The sequence below is a fragment of the Capsicum annuum genome, chromosome 11, assembly GCF_002878395.1.
Source record: "Capsicum annuum cultivar UCD-10X-F1 chromosome 11, UCD10Xv1.1, whole genome shotgun sequence".
In the NCBI taxonomy this organism is placed as follows: domain Eukaryota; kingdom Viridiplantae; phylum Streptophyta; class Magnoliopsida; order Solanales; family Solanaceae; genus Capsicum; species Capsicum annuum.
Window position 1 is genome coordinate 95,865,898 of NC_061121.1, and position 14,888 is coordinate 95,880,785.

Here is a 14,888-nt window from a genome sequence, read left to right on the forward strand (position 1 = left end):
AATTTTGATTATTTTTGCTAGATTATGATTAGTGGACTATAGAAATGTAATTTCCCTTAGATGTAATATTGGGCCTTTATTGATGTTACTTCCTCTTAATTATGATATTTGGTCCATAGCTATGTATTTTCCTCTTAATTATGATATTTGGCCCATAGAGATGGATTTTACTCTTAATTATGATATTTGGCCCATAGAGATGCATATTTCTCTTAGTTATGATATTTGGCCCGTAGAGATGCATTATACTATTAGATATGATATTTGGCCTGTATAGATCCATTTTCATCTTATTTATGATATTTGGCCCATAGAGATCCATTTTCCTCTTAGCTATGACATTTGGCCCATAGAGATGCATGTTCCTCTTAGTAATGATATTTGGACCATAAAGATGTATTTTTCTCTTAATTATGATATATGGCCCATGGAGATGCATTTTTCTCTTAGTTATGATTTTTTATCTATCGAGATGATTTTTTTCTTAGTTATGGTTATTGGTCCTATAGAGATGATTTTTCTCTTGGACATGATGTATGACTTATAGGTATGAAATTTCTAATAGAGGTGATATGCTTATTGATATTATACCTCCTAGATGTGAAATGATTATAGATGTGCTACAGCTTATAAATAGGATTTTCTATATGAGTTTTGGATATGTATATGGGCCTGAGGCCGTGATTATGATATCGTGAATATTTCGAATATATTATTGGGCCGAGGGTCAATTTATGATATTGGTTGGATATCCGGGAAGTATTTATCCTTGTAAAGGATACAATTGTAGAATATGGACACATATAAGTTTATGCTACCTACGATTTCATTAACTAAATATTGGTGATGACATCCATAGATTCGATGCCCTCACAATTATTATATCAGTATTTTTGTAATCCTTAGCAAAAATCTGAACTTATCGTTGTTTTTCTAGATAAGGGTTAAAACCCATTTTTTACCTTAACAATGGATTTCCTTACTATAATAACAGCCTAACTAAATGGAATATTTATATGTATAAAATAAGTTAAAAAAATTATTATAAAGATTTGTCCAAGACAAATTGTGGTTCATGACTTAACACTATTATTTACTTTTGTCAGGAGATATTTTTACCCTTTCTACACTTTTACAATGATTTAGTCTCGAAGATCATTTTGAGCAACACACTTACGAATTCACACAGTTTTATCCATGTCTTGATTTCGTGCATCAATTATATATATATATATATATTGATGATTATGATGATATATATACCTAATTCGAGTCTGAAAGATACTTTTGTGATAATATATACTCAGTTCGAGTCCAGAGGATATTATTGTGATGACAAATATATATCCGATTCATGTCTAAAGGATATTGTGATGATATGTTGATACCCGTCAAGGCCAGAGGTTAATTATGATGATGAAAAAGGTTACGATGATGTTATTGTGATGTTGATTATGTAACTTTCGTTCATTCTTACATGCACATCGCCTATCACCATTATGTAAATAGGTCTATAAATTGGTATGTTGATGGTTTCATGGATAGAGTTGATGAATATGTCTTGTGTTTATTGTAAGTTGATTGAACCTTCTGAGCCTGAGGCGGTGTGGGTACGCATATGCTAGGTTAGGTGTTTGGTTGTCCAGAATAACTGGTTTCTCGCGTTGTTATTCATATTGCTATTATCATTATTATGATTATTATTATGGCTAGCTTATGATAGATTGGTCATTGATTCGGTATATATATTTGAGGTCAGTTTTTGTCCACTCATATCTTGTGATTGCATTATTATGCATAATTATTCATGTCTAGACATGTGGGTTAGATACCCTGATTATGAGAGTATTAAATCCTAATCAGATTATATTGACCTCATAACTATACGTATATATATATATATATAAAAATATATATATATCTAGCTATACGTAGCTATGGTACTACGGTATATCCCTCCTTCATTTGTTTATATGGTATATTTATTCCTTAGCCTTGTATATTTTTATCTACCTTGCTTTCGCCCTTAATTAGGTATCATTATATAATCATAATATCCTCCGCCCTTGTTGGGTATCATCATATAATCATAATATCATCCGGCCTTGCAAGATATTATTATATCATCATAATATCCCCCAGCCTTGTCTTGTATCATCATATCATCATAATATTCTCAGGCCTTTTCACGTATCATCGTATTATCATAATATCCTCCGGCCTTACAGGGCATCATCATACTATTAAAATATTCTCTAGCCTAGTCGGGGATCACCATATCATCAAATATCCTCTGGCCTTGCCAAGCATCATCATATCATCATAGTATCATTCGGCCTTAATGAGCATCATTATAATATCTACATCAATATCAATAATAAACAGAAATCCCCAAGAGGGTTAAAGTAAAGGACAAGACCCGCAAGGGCTAAAGTAAGGGACAAGACCTACAAAGGATAAAATAAATAAATATAAAAGAAGAGGCAAGGAGAGCATACCTCTATATTTCCTCATTCCTCATCAATGTCACACTATCAATAAGTGTATGTATATGTAACATAAATGTTATGAGTGATAAGTCAATAATCTAGTCCATCAGACCATGAGCATAACCATAAGTATTATCATGTGCAATGGCCCCCAAGTAACCTATTCATTAGCCCACCATTAGAATAAAGAAAACTTATCCCTAACTTTAGCAATACCAAATCCATGGCATAATATATTGCTCATTATGGTATCATTAATAAGTTTACTATCAAGGTTCCTAAATATTGCCTTAAGGGGAATTGTTTAGACATTTTATAAGTATTTATGGGTCTCACGAGGACTACTTCAATCTTAGCTTAAGGTGGGTCAAGGACCATTTCTAAATCACCCAATATACTTTCTAAGTTCATTTATACAAAGGAATAGGCTAAGGTATCTTATTCAACTCTTAGATGTATAGCAAGCCACCATTAAATCCAAGGTAGCAATCCTACTCAAATATTGTCACCAAGTCCATTGGAACTAAAGCACTTTATTAGAGTAAGCATCTAAGGCTAATCTTATTGTAAGAATGAGTGGCAAGGTTTTTCCCATCTAACTAGAGTAGTAAGAATACGAGATTAAGTCTAATCTATTAAGGTTCAAGACAACAAGGTAGGCATTTCACCATTTTGGTCCAAATGACCTAAATATCCAACTATCCTTAAGTCTTACAAAATAATGAACAAACACCTAAAACCATTTCCAATCCAACAAGACATTATAATTATACTATGACAAAGCTCATTCTAACAAGGGATAAACCTAACCTACCTCTAATTAGAAGAATACTCATCAATCTGCTAAACCTTTATTTTTCCATTTCAAGAAGCCTCTTTAGCATGCCAAGCTATTAAAAACATAAATTATGGATCAACACGAGCATAACAATACCCATGTTGTAGGGTCCTCCTTATAAAATTTACATTTATGTGGTCAACCCAAAGTTCATACTTTTTTTAATTTAATTTTTGGATTTTATTGATAATTCTATCAAAACACAAAAAGAGTTTTTAAAATGATGGACAAACCCATCTTAAATTTGAAAAGCAATTGGGCAAGTATCCATTATACAAAATACTCAGCCCAACCCTATTTTCTTAAGACATATAAATTCTTTCCTAAGATTTCTTAATTCTTTCCCTCCTCGCAATTTTTGCCTCTCCTTTAAGACATATAAATTCTTAGAGTCGGAGTTACCCCATTTTGTTTTAGTATCTTTTTCTAGTCTTTTACTATTTGAGATAAATTTGTATTTATCTATTTTAGTGCTAATGTTCTTTCTGTAGCATCTCTTGTATCGACACTACTAGGTTGTGGGATGGTTGTTAATGTTTTTCTGTCTTTTTTACTATCATTATTTCCTTGTTATGTTAAATGTCTTAAATTGTTAATTTCTAACTTTTAGGCCATTTTTCACCAAATTAGCCATTGCTCATAGCTCCATGTTATGTTTAGCTTAGCTACTAATGAGATAAAGTAGGTGCCATCATGAGTCAAAAATTAGGTCATGATAAACTAGTATCAGAGCTTTGGTTCACCAGTATTATTGGTACAAGAAAACGTATCTAGTAGAATATTAGAATGATGACATCCATTTCTTATCTTGGGAGGATGTTGGACATTCTTAGGAGATCTTCACTTTTTTCACTCATTTCATACTAAGAGCCTGAGTTGGTTTCTATAGAATTTGGTTTCACTCTTTTAAAGATAGCTAGGACACGTGCTATCGCTACATAAGATAAGGATCACAAGACCAAACCCAGGGATCTTTTTTCTATTTTTAGATGACCTAGAGGTCATAAAAAGCCTCAAGATATATCAATAACTAAGGGGATTTCACTAGACCATAATTCTGCTCTCAAGCCATAGATTTTTTTGCCCCAGCCAATGATGAGCCAAGGACTACCCTAGGATCCATTGAGTTTTTTTTATCTTTAGTAATTAGGGATGTATTTGTTTAGATTTTGGGATTGATTGGTGGTGTATTATCTGATGTGCATAGTCTACTGATTAGAGTTGTACTGAGGTGAGGTTCTAGTCTGTAGCTATGTCTCCTATAGTTGAGGTCCCTCTAACATTAGTATTATCTCATTTGTTAGTATTCCAACCTCCTATAACTATTGAGGAGCAAAAGATGTTAGATAAATTCATTAAATTTGCTCTACCTTGGTATTTTGGTATGCCAGGCGAGGATATATATGAGTACTTGATTTCTTGTAAGGATATGATCCATAATTAGGCCTAGTTGAGACTTATGGTATGGATTACTCTATTTTTCAATTAGACTTGGAAGATTAACATTGGTGGAGAGGTTATGTTGATTTTAAGCCAGTAGTATTTTTCCTTTTAACATGGACTCGGTTCTCTAAAATCTTCTTGGATAAGTATGTGCCTCATAGTCTTAGGGAACATTTAAGGGATAAATTATCAAGGTTGGAGCAGGCTTCCATAAATGTGGGGGAGTATGAGGCTCGATTTCATAAGTTAGCTAAACATGCTATTTCTATTTTAACTACAGAGTATAAGAGGGATTGTTGCTTTATTTTGGGATTAAGACTTCCTATTTGTATGTATACATAGAGTTTGGTTACTATAGGCAGATCTTTTTTTGAGGTTTATGATAATTCTCAGATTATGAAAAAGATACATCATGAGGCCCAAGGGGGCAGTGATAAGAGGTCCTTATATTAGGATAGTTTTAGTGGGATCCATAATAGCTCATGGTTCAAAGTAAGTGGTTCTTAGGGTAGGTACCCTCCGCATCAGCCTTATTAGCATCAGTTTAGTGTAGTAGGCTCATTCATGTTATATTTAAGATTACTAATTGAGGTTAGTCTAATTATAGTGATTATACTTTCTAAAGTAGCGGTAAGCCTTTGAGTTGTTCGTATTATGGTTATTTTAGTTGTGGTGGCTACTTAGGTTCATCTGGATCTTTTGGTTTTAGTGCAATGCCTAGGGCATATTATGGTTACGGGGATTTTGGCCATTTCTTAAGAGAGTGTCAACTCTTGAAGTGATGGTTCCTTCATCTCAAAGTGTTACACTTATTCAAGTAGTTCTTCCCCTATCTTGATGTTGTATGCATGGTCATTAGAGTGGTCCATAGAGTGCTCGTATAGGTTGTCAGGTAGGTAGAACATGAGATCGGTCAGGAGCCTTAGTAGGCTATGGGCATGGCCAGTTGTCTTCAGATGCTATTATCATAGTACAATCTTGGTGTGCCATCAGTCGACTTTTTCTTTATTTTATTTGGGATCCACTTATTCTTATGTATCTGCTTATTTTTCCATGCGATTAAAGTTATCTTGAGATTCATTATCTGTGTCATTATGAGTATCTACTCCTACGGGTGATTCTTTAATAGTGGATTGAATGTATAGACTATGTGTTGTGACAGTTCGAGATTTTGATACTCACATTGATTTTGTTATGTTAAATATTATAGATATAATATAATCTAGGCATGGACTAGTTATCCCACTATCATGCTATCTTGGATTGTTTTGTGAAGATCGTTACATTATATATGCCCAACATACCATCGGTTGTATAGTAGAGTGCTATTATCCATTAGCCGATGTGGATTATTTCTTAAATTCGTTAGAAGAATTCTTTTGAGGGGTTGTGAGTCTTATCTCGCTTATGTTTGTGATGTTAGTATGGATAGTCCATTGCTTTAATTGGTTCCTATAGCTTGTGAGTTTCCTAATACTTTCCTTCCTAATCTACCTGGTCTTCCTCTTAAGTATTAAATTAAGTTTGTTATTGATTTTGAGTTGGGAACCTAAGCTATTTTTATAGAGCCTTAGCGTATGACTCCTTCTGATCTTAAAGAGCTAAATTCTCAGCTGTAGGATCTTCTTGGTAAGGGTTTTATTAGAACAGTTGCATATCCTTAGGGAGATCTTGTTTTATTCATGAAGAAGAAGCATGGTTCCATATGCATATATATTGATTATAGGTGATAGTGAAGAACTGATATCTTATGCCTCGCATTGATGATTTGCTAACCAACTTCAGGGTGCAACGGCGTTTTCTGAGATTGACTTGATGTTGGGTTATCATAAATTTAGGATTTAGGCTGAGGATATCCTAAAGACTGACTTTAGGACTTGGCTTGGTCATTTTGAGTTCTTAGTAATATCATTTAGGTTGACCAATTATGTCCCAGTCTCATTTATGGATTTGATGAATCGCGTGTTTAGACCTTATTTAGATTCCTTCATAATTATGTTCATTGACGACATCCTTATACATAGGAGTAAAGAGGAGCCTATACTATATTTAAGGATTGTTCTCCAAACTTTGAGAGATCATAAGGTTTTTGCCAAATTCTCTAAGTGTCAGTTTTGGCTTGAGTCACTAATATTTCTTGGGCATGTGGTGTCTAAGGATTGAATTATGGTAGACCCAATGAAGATTGAGGATATTCATGACTGGTTTGACCTATATCTCCCTATGAGGTTTATAGCTTTATTGGTCTAGTCAATTACTATAGATGGTTTGCTTATTGTTTTTCTACTACTGCAGCATCGATGACCATATTAACTCAAAATAAAGATCCATTCTATTTTTCTGAGGAGTGTGAGTTTATCTTTTGAAAGCTAAAAGGATTCCTCACTTTAGCTCCTATCTTGGATCTTCCAGTCGAGAGTGAGGGATTCAACATCTTTTGTGATGTTTCTAGCATGAATTTGGGTTGTATGTTGATGTATCAAGGTAAAGTTATTGCTTATACATCAAGAAAGCTGAAGGCGCATGAGCGCAACTACCTATCTCATGACTTAGAGTTGATGGGGATAGTTTTTACGCTTAAGATTTAGACACATTATCTTTATAGCACACATTGTAAGATCTTCACAGATCATCATAGTCTTTAGCACCTTATGACCATGAGAGAGCTTAATTCTAGGTAGTGTAGATAGATGGAATTGCTTAAGATTATAACTTATCTATTTTGTGTCATTCAGGCATGTTGAACATGGTGGAAGATGGCTTGAGCAAGAATATGATAAGTGTGGCTAGCTTGTCTTCTATTACATTTTATCAGATGTTGTTTTCACAATACGTAAGGTTTGTATCCAACTCAATGGTGCGACTTGATATTTTAGACCCTTGGAGGATTCTTGCTAGTGCTGCGGTGAGGTCTTTGCTATTTGAGTAGATTAAGAGTCATTCGTTTGAGGATATGACACTTTTTATCATCTATGATTATGTGTTCAGTGGTGAATCCAGATGGCTACCATAGAATCTGAGGGTGTTTTGAGATTGGATAGGCACGTTTGTGTTCCAAGGGTTGATGACTTGATTTAGTCGATTTTACATTGTGCTCACGACTATAGATACTCTATTCACCTGGGTACAACTAAGATATATTGAGATTTTAGGCAATATTATTGGTAAAGTGGTATAAAGATAGATATGGCAGATTTTATAGTTAGTTGTCTATGATGTCAGCAGGCGAAGGCCGAGAATAAAAAACCTGGTGGCTTGATTTAGAGGTTGCCCATTCTCATGTAAAAGTGGGAGAAGATTACCATGGACTTTATTAGTAGTTTGCCTTGCACTTCTCATAGTTCTAATGGTATTTAGGTAATCTAGGATCGATTGACCAAATTGGCACATTTCATTCCTATTCAGATCTGCTTTAGTACGGAGAGGTTAGCTCATATTTATGTCTGAGGATATTCTACATAGTGTGCCTATATCTTATCATTTCAGATCGGGGTTTTGTGTTCACTTTTATCTTTTAGAGTTCTTTTCAAGAGGATTTGAGTACTCAAGTGGATCTTAGTACAACCTTCCATCCGTTAATAGACTATTTAAATTATCGAGGATATGCTCTAAGCCCATGTTATGGATTTTAGAGGTCAGTAGGAGAACACTTATCTTTTATAAAATTCAAGTATATTAATAACTACCATTTGAGTATTGAGATGGCACCTTTTGAGGCTTTGTATGGTAGGCAATGTCGTTCTCTGATTGGTAGGTTTTATTCCTTCGATATTAGACCTCATGATACCAACTTGCTTTAAGAATTGTTCGATAGAGTCAGGGTGATTTAGCATAGGTTGAGGAAAGCTCATAGTAGGAAGAAGGCTTATGTAGATCTTAGACTTCATTCCTTGAAATTTGGAGTAGGTGACTAGGTATTCCTCAAGTGTCGCCCATGAAAGGTGTGATGATGTTTGGGAGAAAAGGAAAGCTTATCTCAAGATATATTAGACCCTTTGAAATCCATCGTATAGTTGATGAGGTGTCTTATTAGTGAGCTTTGCCCCTATATTTTATTGTTGTCCATTCGATTTTCCATTTTTCTATGTTGCAGCAGTACATTCTCAATGTGCCTTATGTTATTAGATGGGACTCGATTCAGTTGGATGAGCAGTTGACCATCGTGGAGGAGCCAATTCTCATTTTAGCTAGTTATGTCATATCATTGTAAACTAGAGAGATTCTCGTAGTTAATGTTTAGTGGGGCACCACCTAGTAGAGGAAGCTACTTGGGAGATTTAGAGAGAGATGTGGACCCAGTATCCTTGCATGTTCGAGGTTCAGCTACATCCTAATCCTTTATTTTTGCAAAGAAAAGTTCCTTTAGTAATGGATATTGGAATGACCCTCAAGGTCTTTTTTTGTATTTCCGCTCTTTTTTTCTATTTAGAGCTTTCCTATAGCTACCCCAAGTCATTTATGACATTTTGGAGTTGACAGTATGGTTACTGGTTAGTTCATTTGGATTTTAGAGCCAATTCCCTATTTTAAAGTGTTCGTTGGTTAGAATTAGCGACCGAGTAAAAACTTTAGCCAAAAAACTTTGTATTCCAATTGTGACAGTTCTAAAAGCTCTGTAATGTTGAAATTAGGCTAATTGGACACTTGGTCTGGGTCTTGAAGTTCCTGGACTTATGTTAGGCTATTTTCCAGAAGTTAACAAAAATGACACATGGGTATGGGACCCATATTTTGTCAAAAATACCTAGTATGGAGATTTTGAATGCGCCATTGAGTTTAAAATGTCAAATTTGATAGGGTGACATAATAGTTTTGCATAGATGAGATTTCGGATGAATCCCGAGGTGTCAATGGAGACTTGGAAATTTCCAAGTCTCATTTGGTGATGTGCATCGTTTAAGTTCCCATTGGGTGACAACCAACCAGTCACTTAAGAAATCTGTCATATCCCAATAGGTATCTCTTAATGTTTTATGATCATAACGGGACGTATTTTTAGTTTCAGAAGTGTGATTCCGCGGGTGCAACCCATATGGAATTTTTATATAATTTTGGACCCAAAGAACAATAATGCAATATGAGTATCATTATTCTGATTTTTATGAGTAGATTATGATTTTAATATCATGGCATCATGGAAGCTTCTTAGAAGGGGAAATCATCAATTTAGTGGATTCTTTGGGATTTATTTTGGAGTCCAAGAAGGCTAGGTTTACCTTCTTCATAGAGTGAGTTAATTTGTTTTATAATTATAATATTATTACAGATATGGGATGTAATCTAGGTATTGGAGGTATGATTGATATTATTAATGTTATTTGGATTGTTTAGCTTATTAAGGAACTGTAATTTAGGTATAAATAACTCAGTTCCACATGATTTCGCTAGAATTGATATACAAGGAATAATTATGGCTTATTTAAAATCTATAAGTAAATTTAGATACCTTAGCATAGTCTGGGGCATAATTTGTCGTGTAATGGACTGTGGGGATTAGAAGTGGGATCTTTTGGCCTACTTAGGTCAAAATTTGTGTTCGCTCTAGTAGAATTCTATATGCATGTTATATCCTTTAAAAATGATTATTTTGGGACCTTAAAGAGATCATATACTTAAAGATTATTTTAGTTTGATATTTGGGAGTTGGTGCTAATTGCGGGCAAAACCCGATGGTTTATTCATATTGTGTTTTGATTGAAGTTCGGCGATTAATGCTGAAATTGATGACATGAGTTTCGATTTAAGTCCAACAAATAATGATGATGATGCTAATGCTATTGAGTTTTGGGTTGAGTCTGACATTGAGATAATATTTATGTTATGAAACTATAGGGATGAATTCATGGTTATGGCGTGGTATTCGGTAAATTTATGAAACCTTAGTTATTTAGTTACCATTGTTTTCACCCTTCATACTTATGGGGGCCTGCATTGGTTTTTTTTCGTACCTTCTAACTTATGGTGGAAAGTCTTGAAGTATTAGTTGTTCTTTCTTTCATGTTACATCTGTTATGGTTATTTATTTATAGTGTTAGAGCTTATTTCCCGGTTTCCCCTTTTGCCTTGTACTAGCGTATATATCTTGCATCTTTATTATATTTATATCATGATTTTTCTCAGTAGACCAATGACTCCTACGGAGTATCAATGTCTTTGGTACTCATACCACACTTCTGTATTTTTTTGTTGTAGATCCGAGTACTTGTGGCTATTGTTGATGTAATGATCATGCTAAGTTGATTTTGGAGATAGGGTGAGCTCCCATAGTCGGAGTTATCCCTTTTTCTTCTAGTATCTATGTCTAATTTTTCACTATTCGATATAAATTTGTATTTGACTATTTCAATACTTATGTTTCTTTTATAGTATCTCTTGTACCGACACTACTAAGCTGTGGGATGATTGTTGATGTTTTATCTATCTTTTAGACTATCATTATTAAGTTATTATTTTCATGTCTTAAATTGTTGATTTCTAACTTTTAGGCCATTTTCCACCAAATTAGCCCATTGCTTATAGCTCTGGGCTGCAATTTGGCTTACCTACTAGCAGGATAAAGTAGGTGCCATCATGACTGGAAAATTAGGTGGCTACTACTAGCTTCTACAAATGAAGTCACACATGATCCATCGAATTCCTCAGCAAATTTGTGTGTCAAGGTCTCATCTAAAAAGAGTTGAACCATACCGCAGGGAGATTTACACCTCTCCTTATATAAAGCCTCAAAAGGTGCTAACTAAATGTTTGAATGATAATTGTTGGTATAGGTAAACTCCTTTAACAACAGGAATTAGTCCTAATGACCACCAAATATGCTCGAAGCACGTCCTCTAGCACATAAATATTCCTCTCAGATTAACTATCCATTCGAGGGTGAAAATTCGTGCTCAAATCAGGCTGAGTACCCAACTAACTTTGCATAGTACACCAAAACTTAAGATAAACTGCATACCTCTATCAGAAACAATGAATACCGGGACATCATAAAGTCTAACGATCTCCATATTATAGATAATAGACAATTTATCCATATAATAATTCGCTCTCACCAATATAAAATGTACTTATTTTGTCAACTTATCCATATTAACCCAAATAAAGTCAAAATTTCCCAAGGTCGGGGGTAGGCGAACAATAAAATCCATGGTGATCCACTCCCACTTCTTCTCAGGAATGGGCATCCTCTGCATTGTACCACCCGATTACTGATGCTCATATTTCACCAACTAGCAATTTAGGTACTTAGATATGAACTACACAATATCCTTCTTCTGCTACTTTAGGTTATGATACATCTTAGCCATTCCTAGGTGAATGGAATATTTAGAATAATGATCCTCCTCTAAAATAAGTCTAACCCATGCACCACTCCATGACACCAACCCTTGGCCACTAATCCTCAAAACATCTTCAGAATAAATAGATTCTACCTTGGACACACCACTAAATACTCTATCATGAATCAAACTTAATCTATATCATCAAATTGATAAGCTTAAATCTACTCCATCAACGAAGATCTAGCCTCACAAAAGTCTTGCCCAGGCTCGAGTGATGAAATATGAAGCTTAACAACCTAGTTAGCTAAGGTCTGAATCTCTAAGGCCAAAAGTCTCTTTTGGATCAAAGGATGAGTAGAACTCCCTATGCTCGCCGCCTTCAAGATAAAAGAATTTGCAACCACATTGGCCATGCCCAAATGATAAAGAATAGTGAGATCATAACCCATAAGCAATTCAAGTCATCCACACTATCTTATATTAAGATCCATAGGGTGAAGTAATACTAGAGGCTACGATGATCAGAGAAAATCTCACAATAGATCCCATACAAGTAATGTCACCCCAACATTAAAATTAAAACCATAACGGCCAACTTCAATTCATAGGTATGGTAATTCTTCTTATGAGGCTTTAATAGATGAGAAGAATACATAATCACCTTATTCTACTGTATCAACACATCACCAAAACTAACATCAAGAATATATAAAAAGGGGTAAAACCTACACTCTCTAACATGACCCGAAGCGGGTCTTAGTCGTGTCGGGCATCTAAAGTCCTACTAAGATAAAGAACACCCCCATAACTGCCCTACACCCTATGTCGAATGAATTTTGAACATATAATATGATCAAACAATAATAATGCAATGATATTAATAAATCCTATAATCATAATCCAATATCCTCGACAAAATATCCAACCGATGCCAAACCTAATGGCAGTAACAGTACCAAGGCTGACACCGATACTAACACCACCCATGCCCATAGTAGTTTGACAAAGCCTCTAAACAAAATAAAATAACATCCAGTAGGGTCATGACCCCGAACATAGCAAAAACAAAAATCCAAGAAATAACAATAATAATAAAAAAGTCCATAGCATGAAATGGAGTCTTCTAGAGTATGCAAGCTCACTACTTCAATTGAATTCAATGTTTTCCCCAAATCTAAGTCACTGAGCTAGAGAAATAGTAGTATGGCTGGTTCCTGTATTGAATGGGGATACTATACCTGTAGATAGTTAGCGGAGTGAACGCTAGCCTGTACTTAGGGATAAAGATAAAATAATGACTTTATTCCAAAACAAATTAAATAGCCATATGTAATTACACATATATATATACCTATATATATATACACACACACACAGTACCAGGGTAGGGAACAAGGTTTAGCATGCATTTAAAACCTTAACTTGGACTGTGTAGCTTTGTCGTCCTTAATGTCCACCCACAGGCTATATGGGTTCAGTTCCCCCTGCTGAAAGGCCCCTAGTGTGTGTTAGCCGTATAAACAGGAGAATAACCTAATATGACTAGTATATCTCCCAAAATATAAAGTGTTACAGCATGCACACGGTTACCATGACCAATTGATTCTCTTGATGAATCTCTAGACTTTTTCTTGAAAGTGAGTTTGACAGTGATTTTTAGAGTGTTTGATTTGAAATAATAGGTTAGTGAAGTCCCAAAAGGTGCTTTATGTAGTGGTATCAAAGGGAGTAAAAAGGGAAAATGTTCAGAATTCCTCCAACTTAAAACTACAAAAATACTGTAGGTGGGACTAGTCGATCTCGTGACTCGAGACCACAACATCTAAATCATACCATTGAGTAATCACCAGTACAAGGAGTTGGACACCCATACACTGTCCACCATATGACTCCCTGATCCCACTCGTTACCAAACTATATGACTCGTATCGCCCAGTCGTACCCAAGATAGAATCCAAAGGGATTAGACACTGGACAACATATGATTCAACTATACCACTGATACCCTATCCATATGTCTCTTAGTGAGCCACTCGTACTTAGAACGAAGTAAAGTTATTAAGTTTCTGATTTGATGAAGGATCATCCAAATGACCCATCACAACACCTAACGACCCATACCACCAAACTGTAAAAAAACAGAAACCCTACCACCATCCATTGAATACCTTATGACCAGGGTCGGGTCACCTGACCCATACCCACACCATATAACTCGTATGATAAGTCATTACAAGGATAGTAAGCTCAAAGGTCAGGAAATTTCCAAGGGGCAAAACCCAGGGTGTTTCAACTCTTCCCCACTTGTATCATTCATCCCCGAATGATGGAATAAGGCATTGACTAGCACGAGCAAACTCCAAAGGCCTCTACTCTGACCTTTAACTATATTAGAAAATTTTTTTTATGAATAACACATACCTTATGCATGATCTTTTAGAGTGAAAAAAAGAATGGATACTTGAACTTCATGTCCTCTTCAGATTCCTAAGTAGCCTCTTCAACCTTATTATTCCTCCATAAAACCATTACTGAAGCTATATACTTGTTCTGCAACCAACGAACCTGCCGATCTAATATTTTAATTAAGATCTTCTCATAAGACAAGGAATCTGAACAACCAATATCCTTGATAGGGAAAATTTACGATGAATCTCCCATACACTTCCTCAACATAGAAACAAGGAACACTGGGTGAATTGAGCTTAAACTAGAAGGCAACTCCAACTTATATGCAACATTGCCAACCCTCCTTAAAACCAAGTATGTACCACCATATCGAGCACTGCATTTTCCTTTCATCCCAAATTGCATCACTTCTTTCATGGGAGACACATT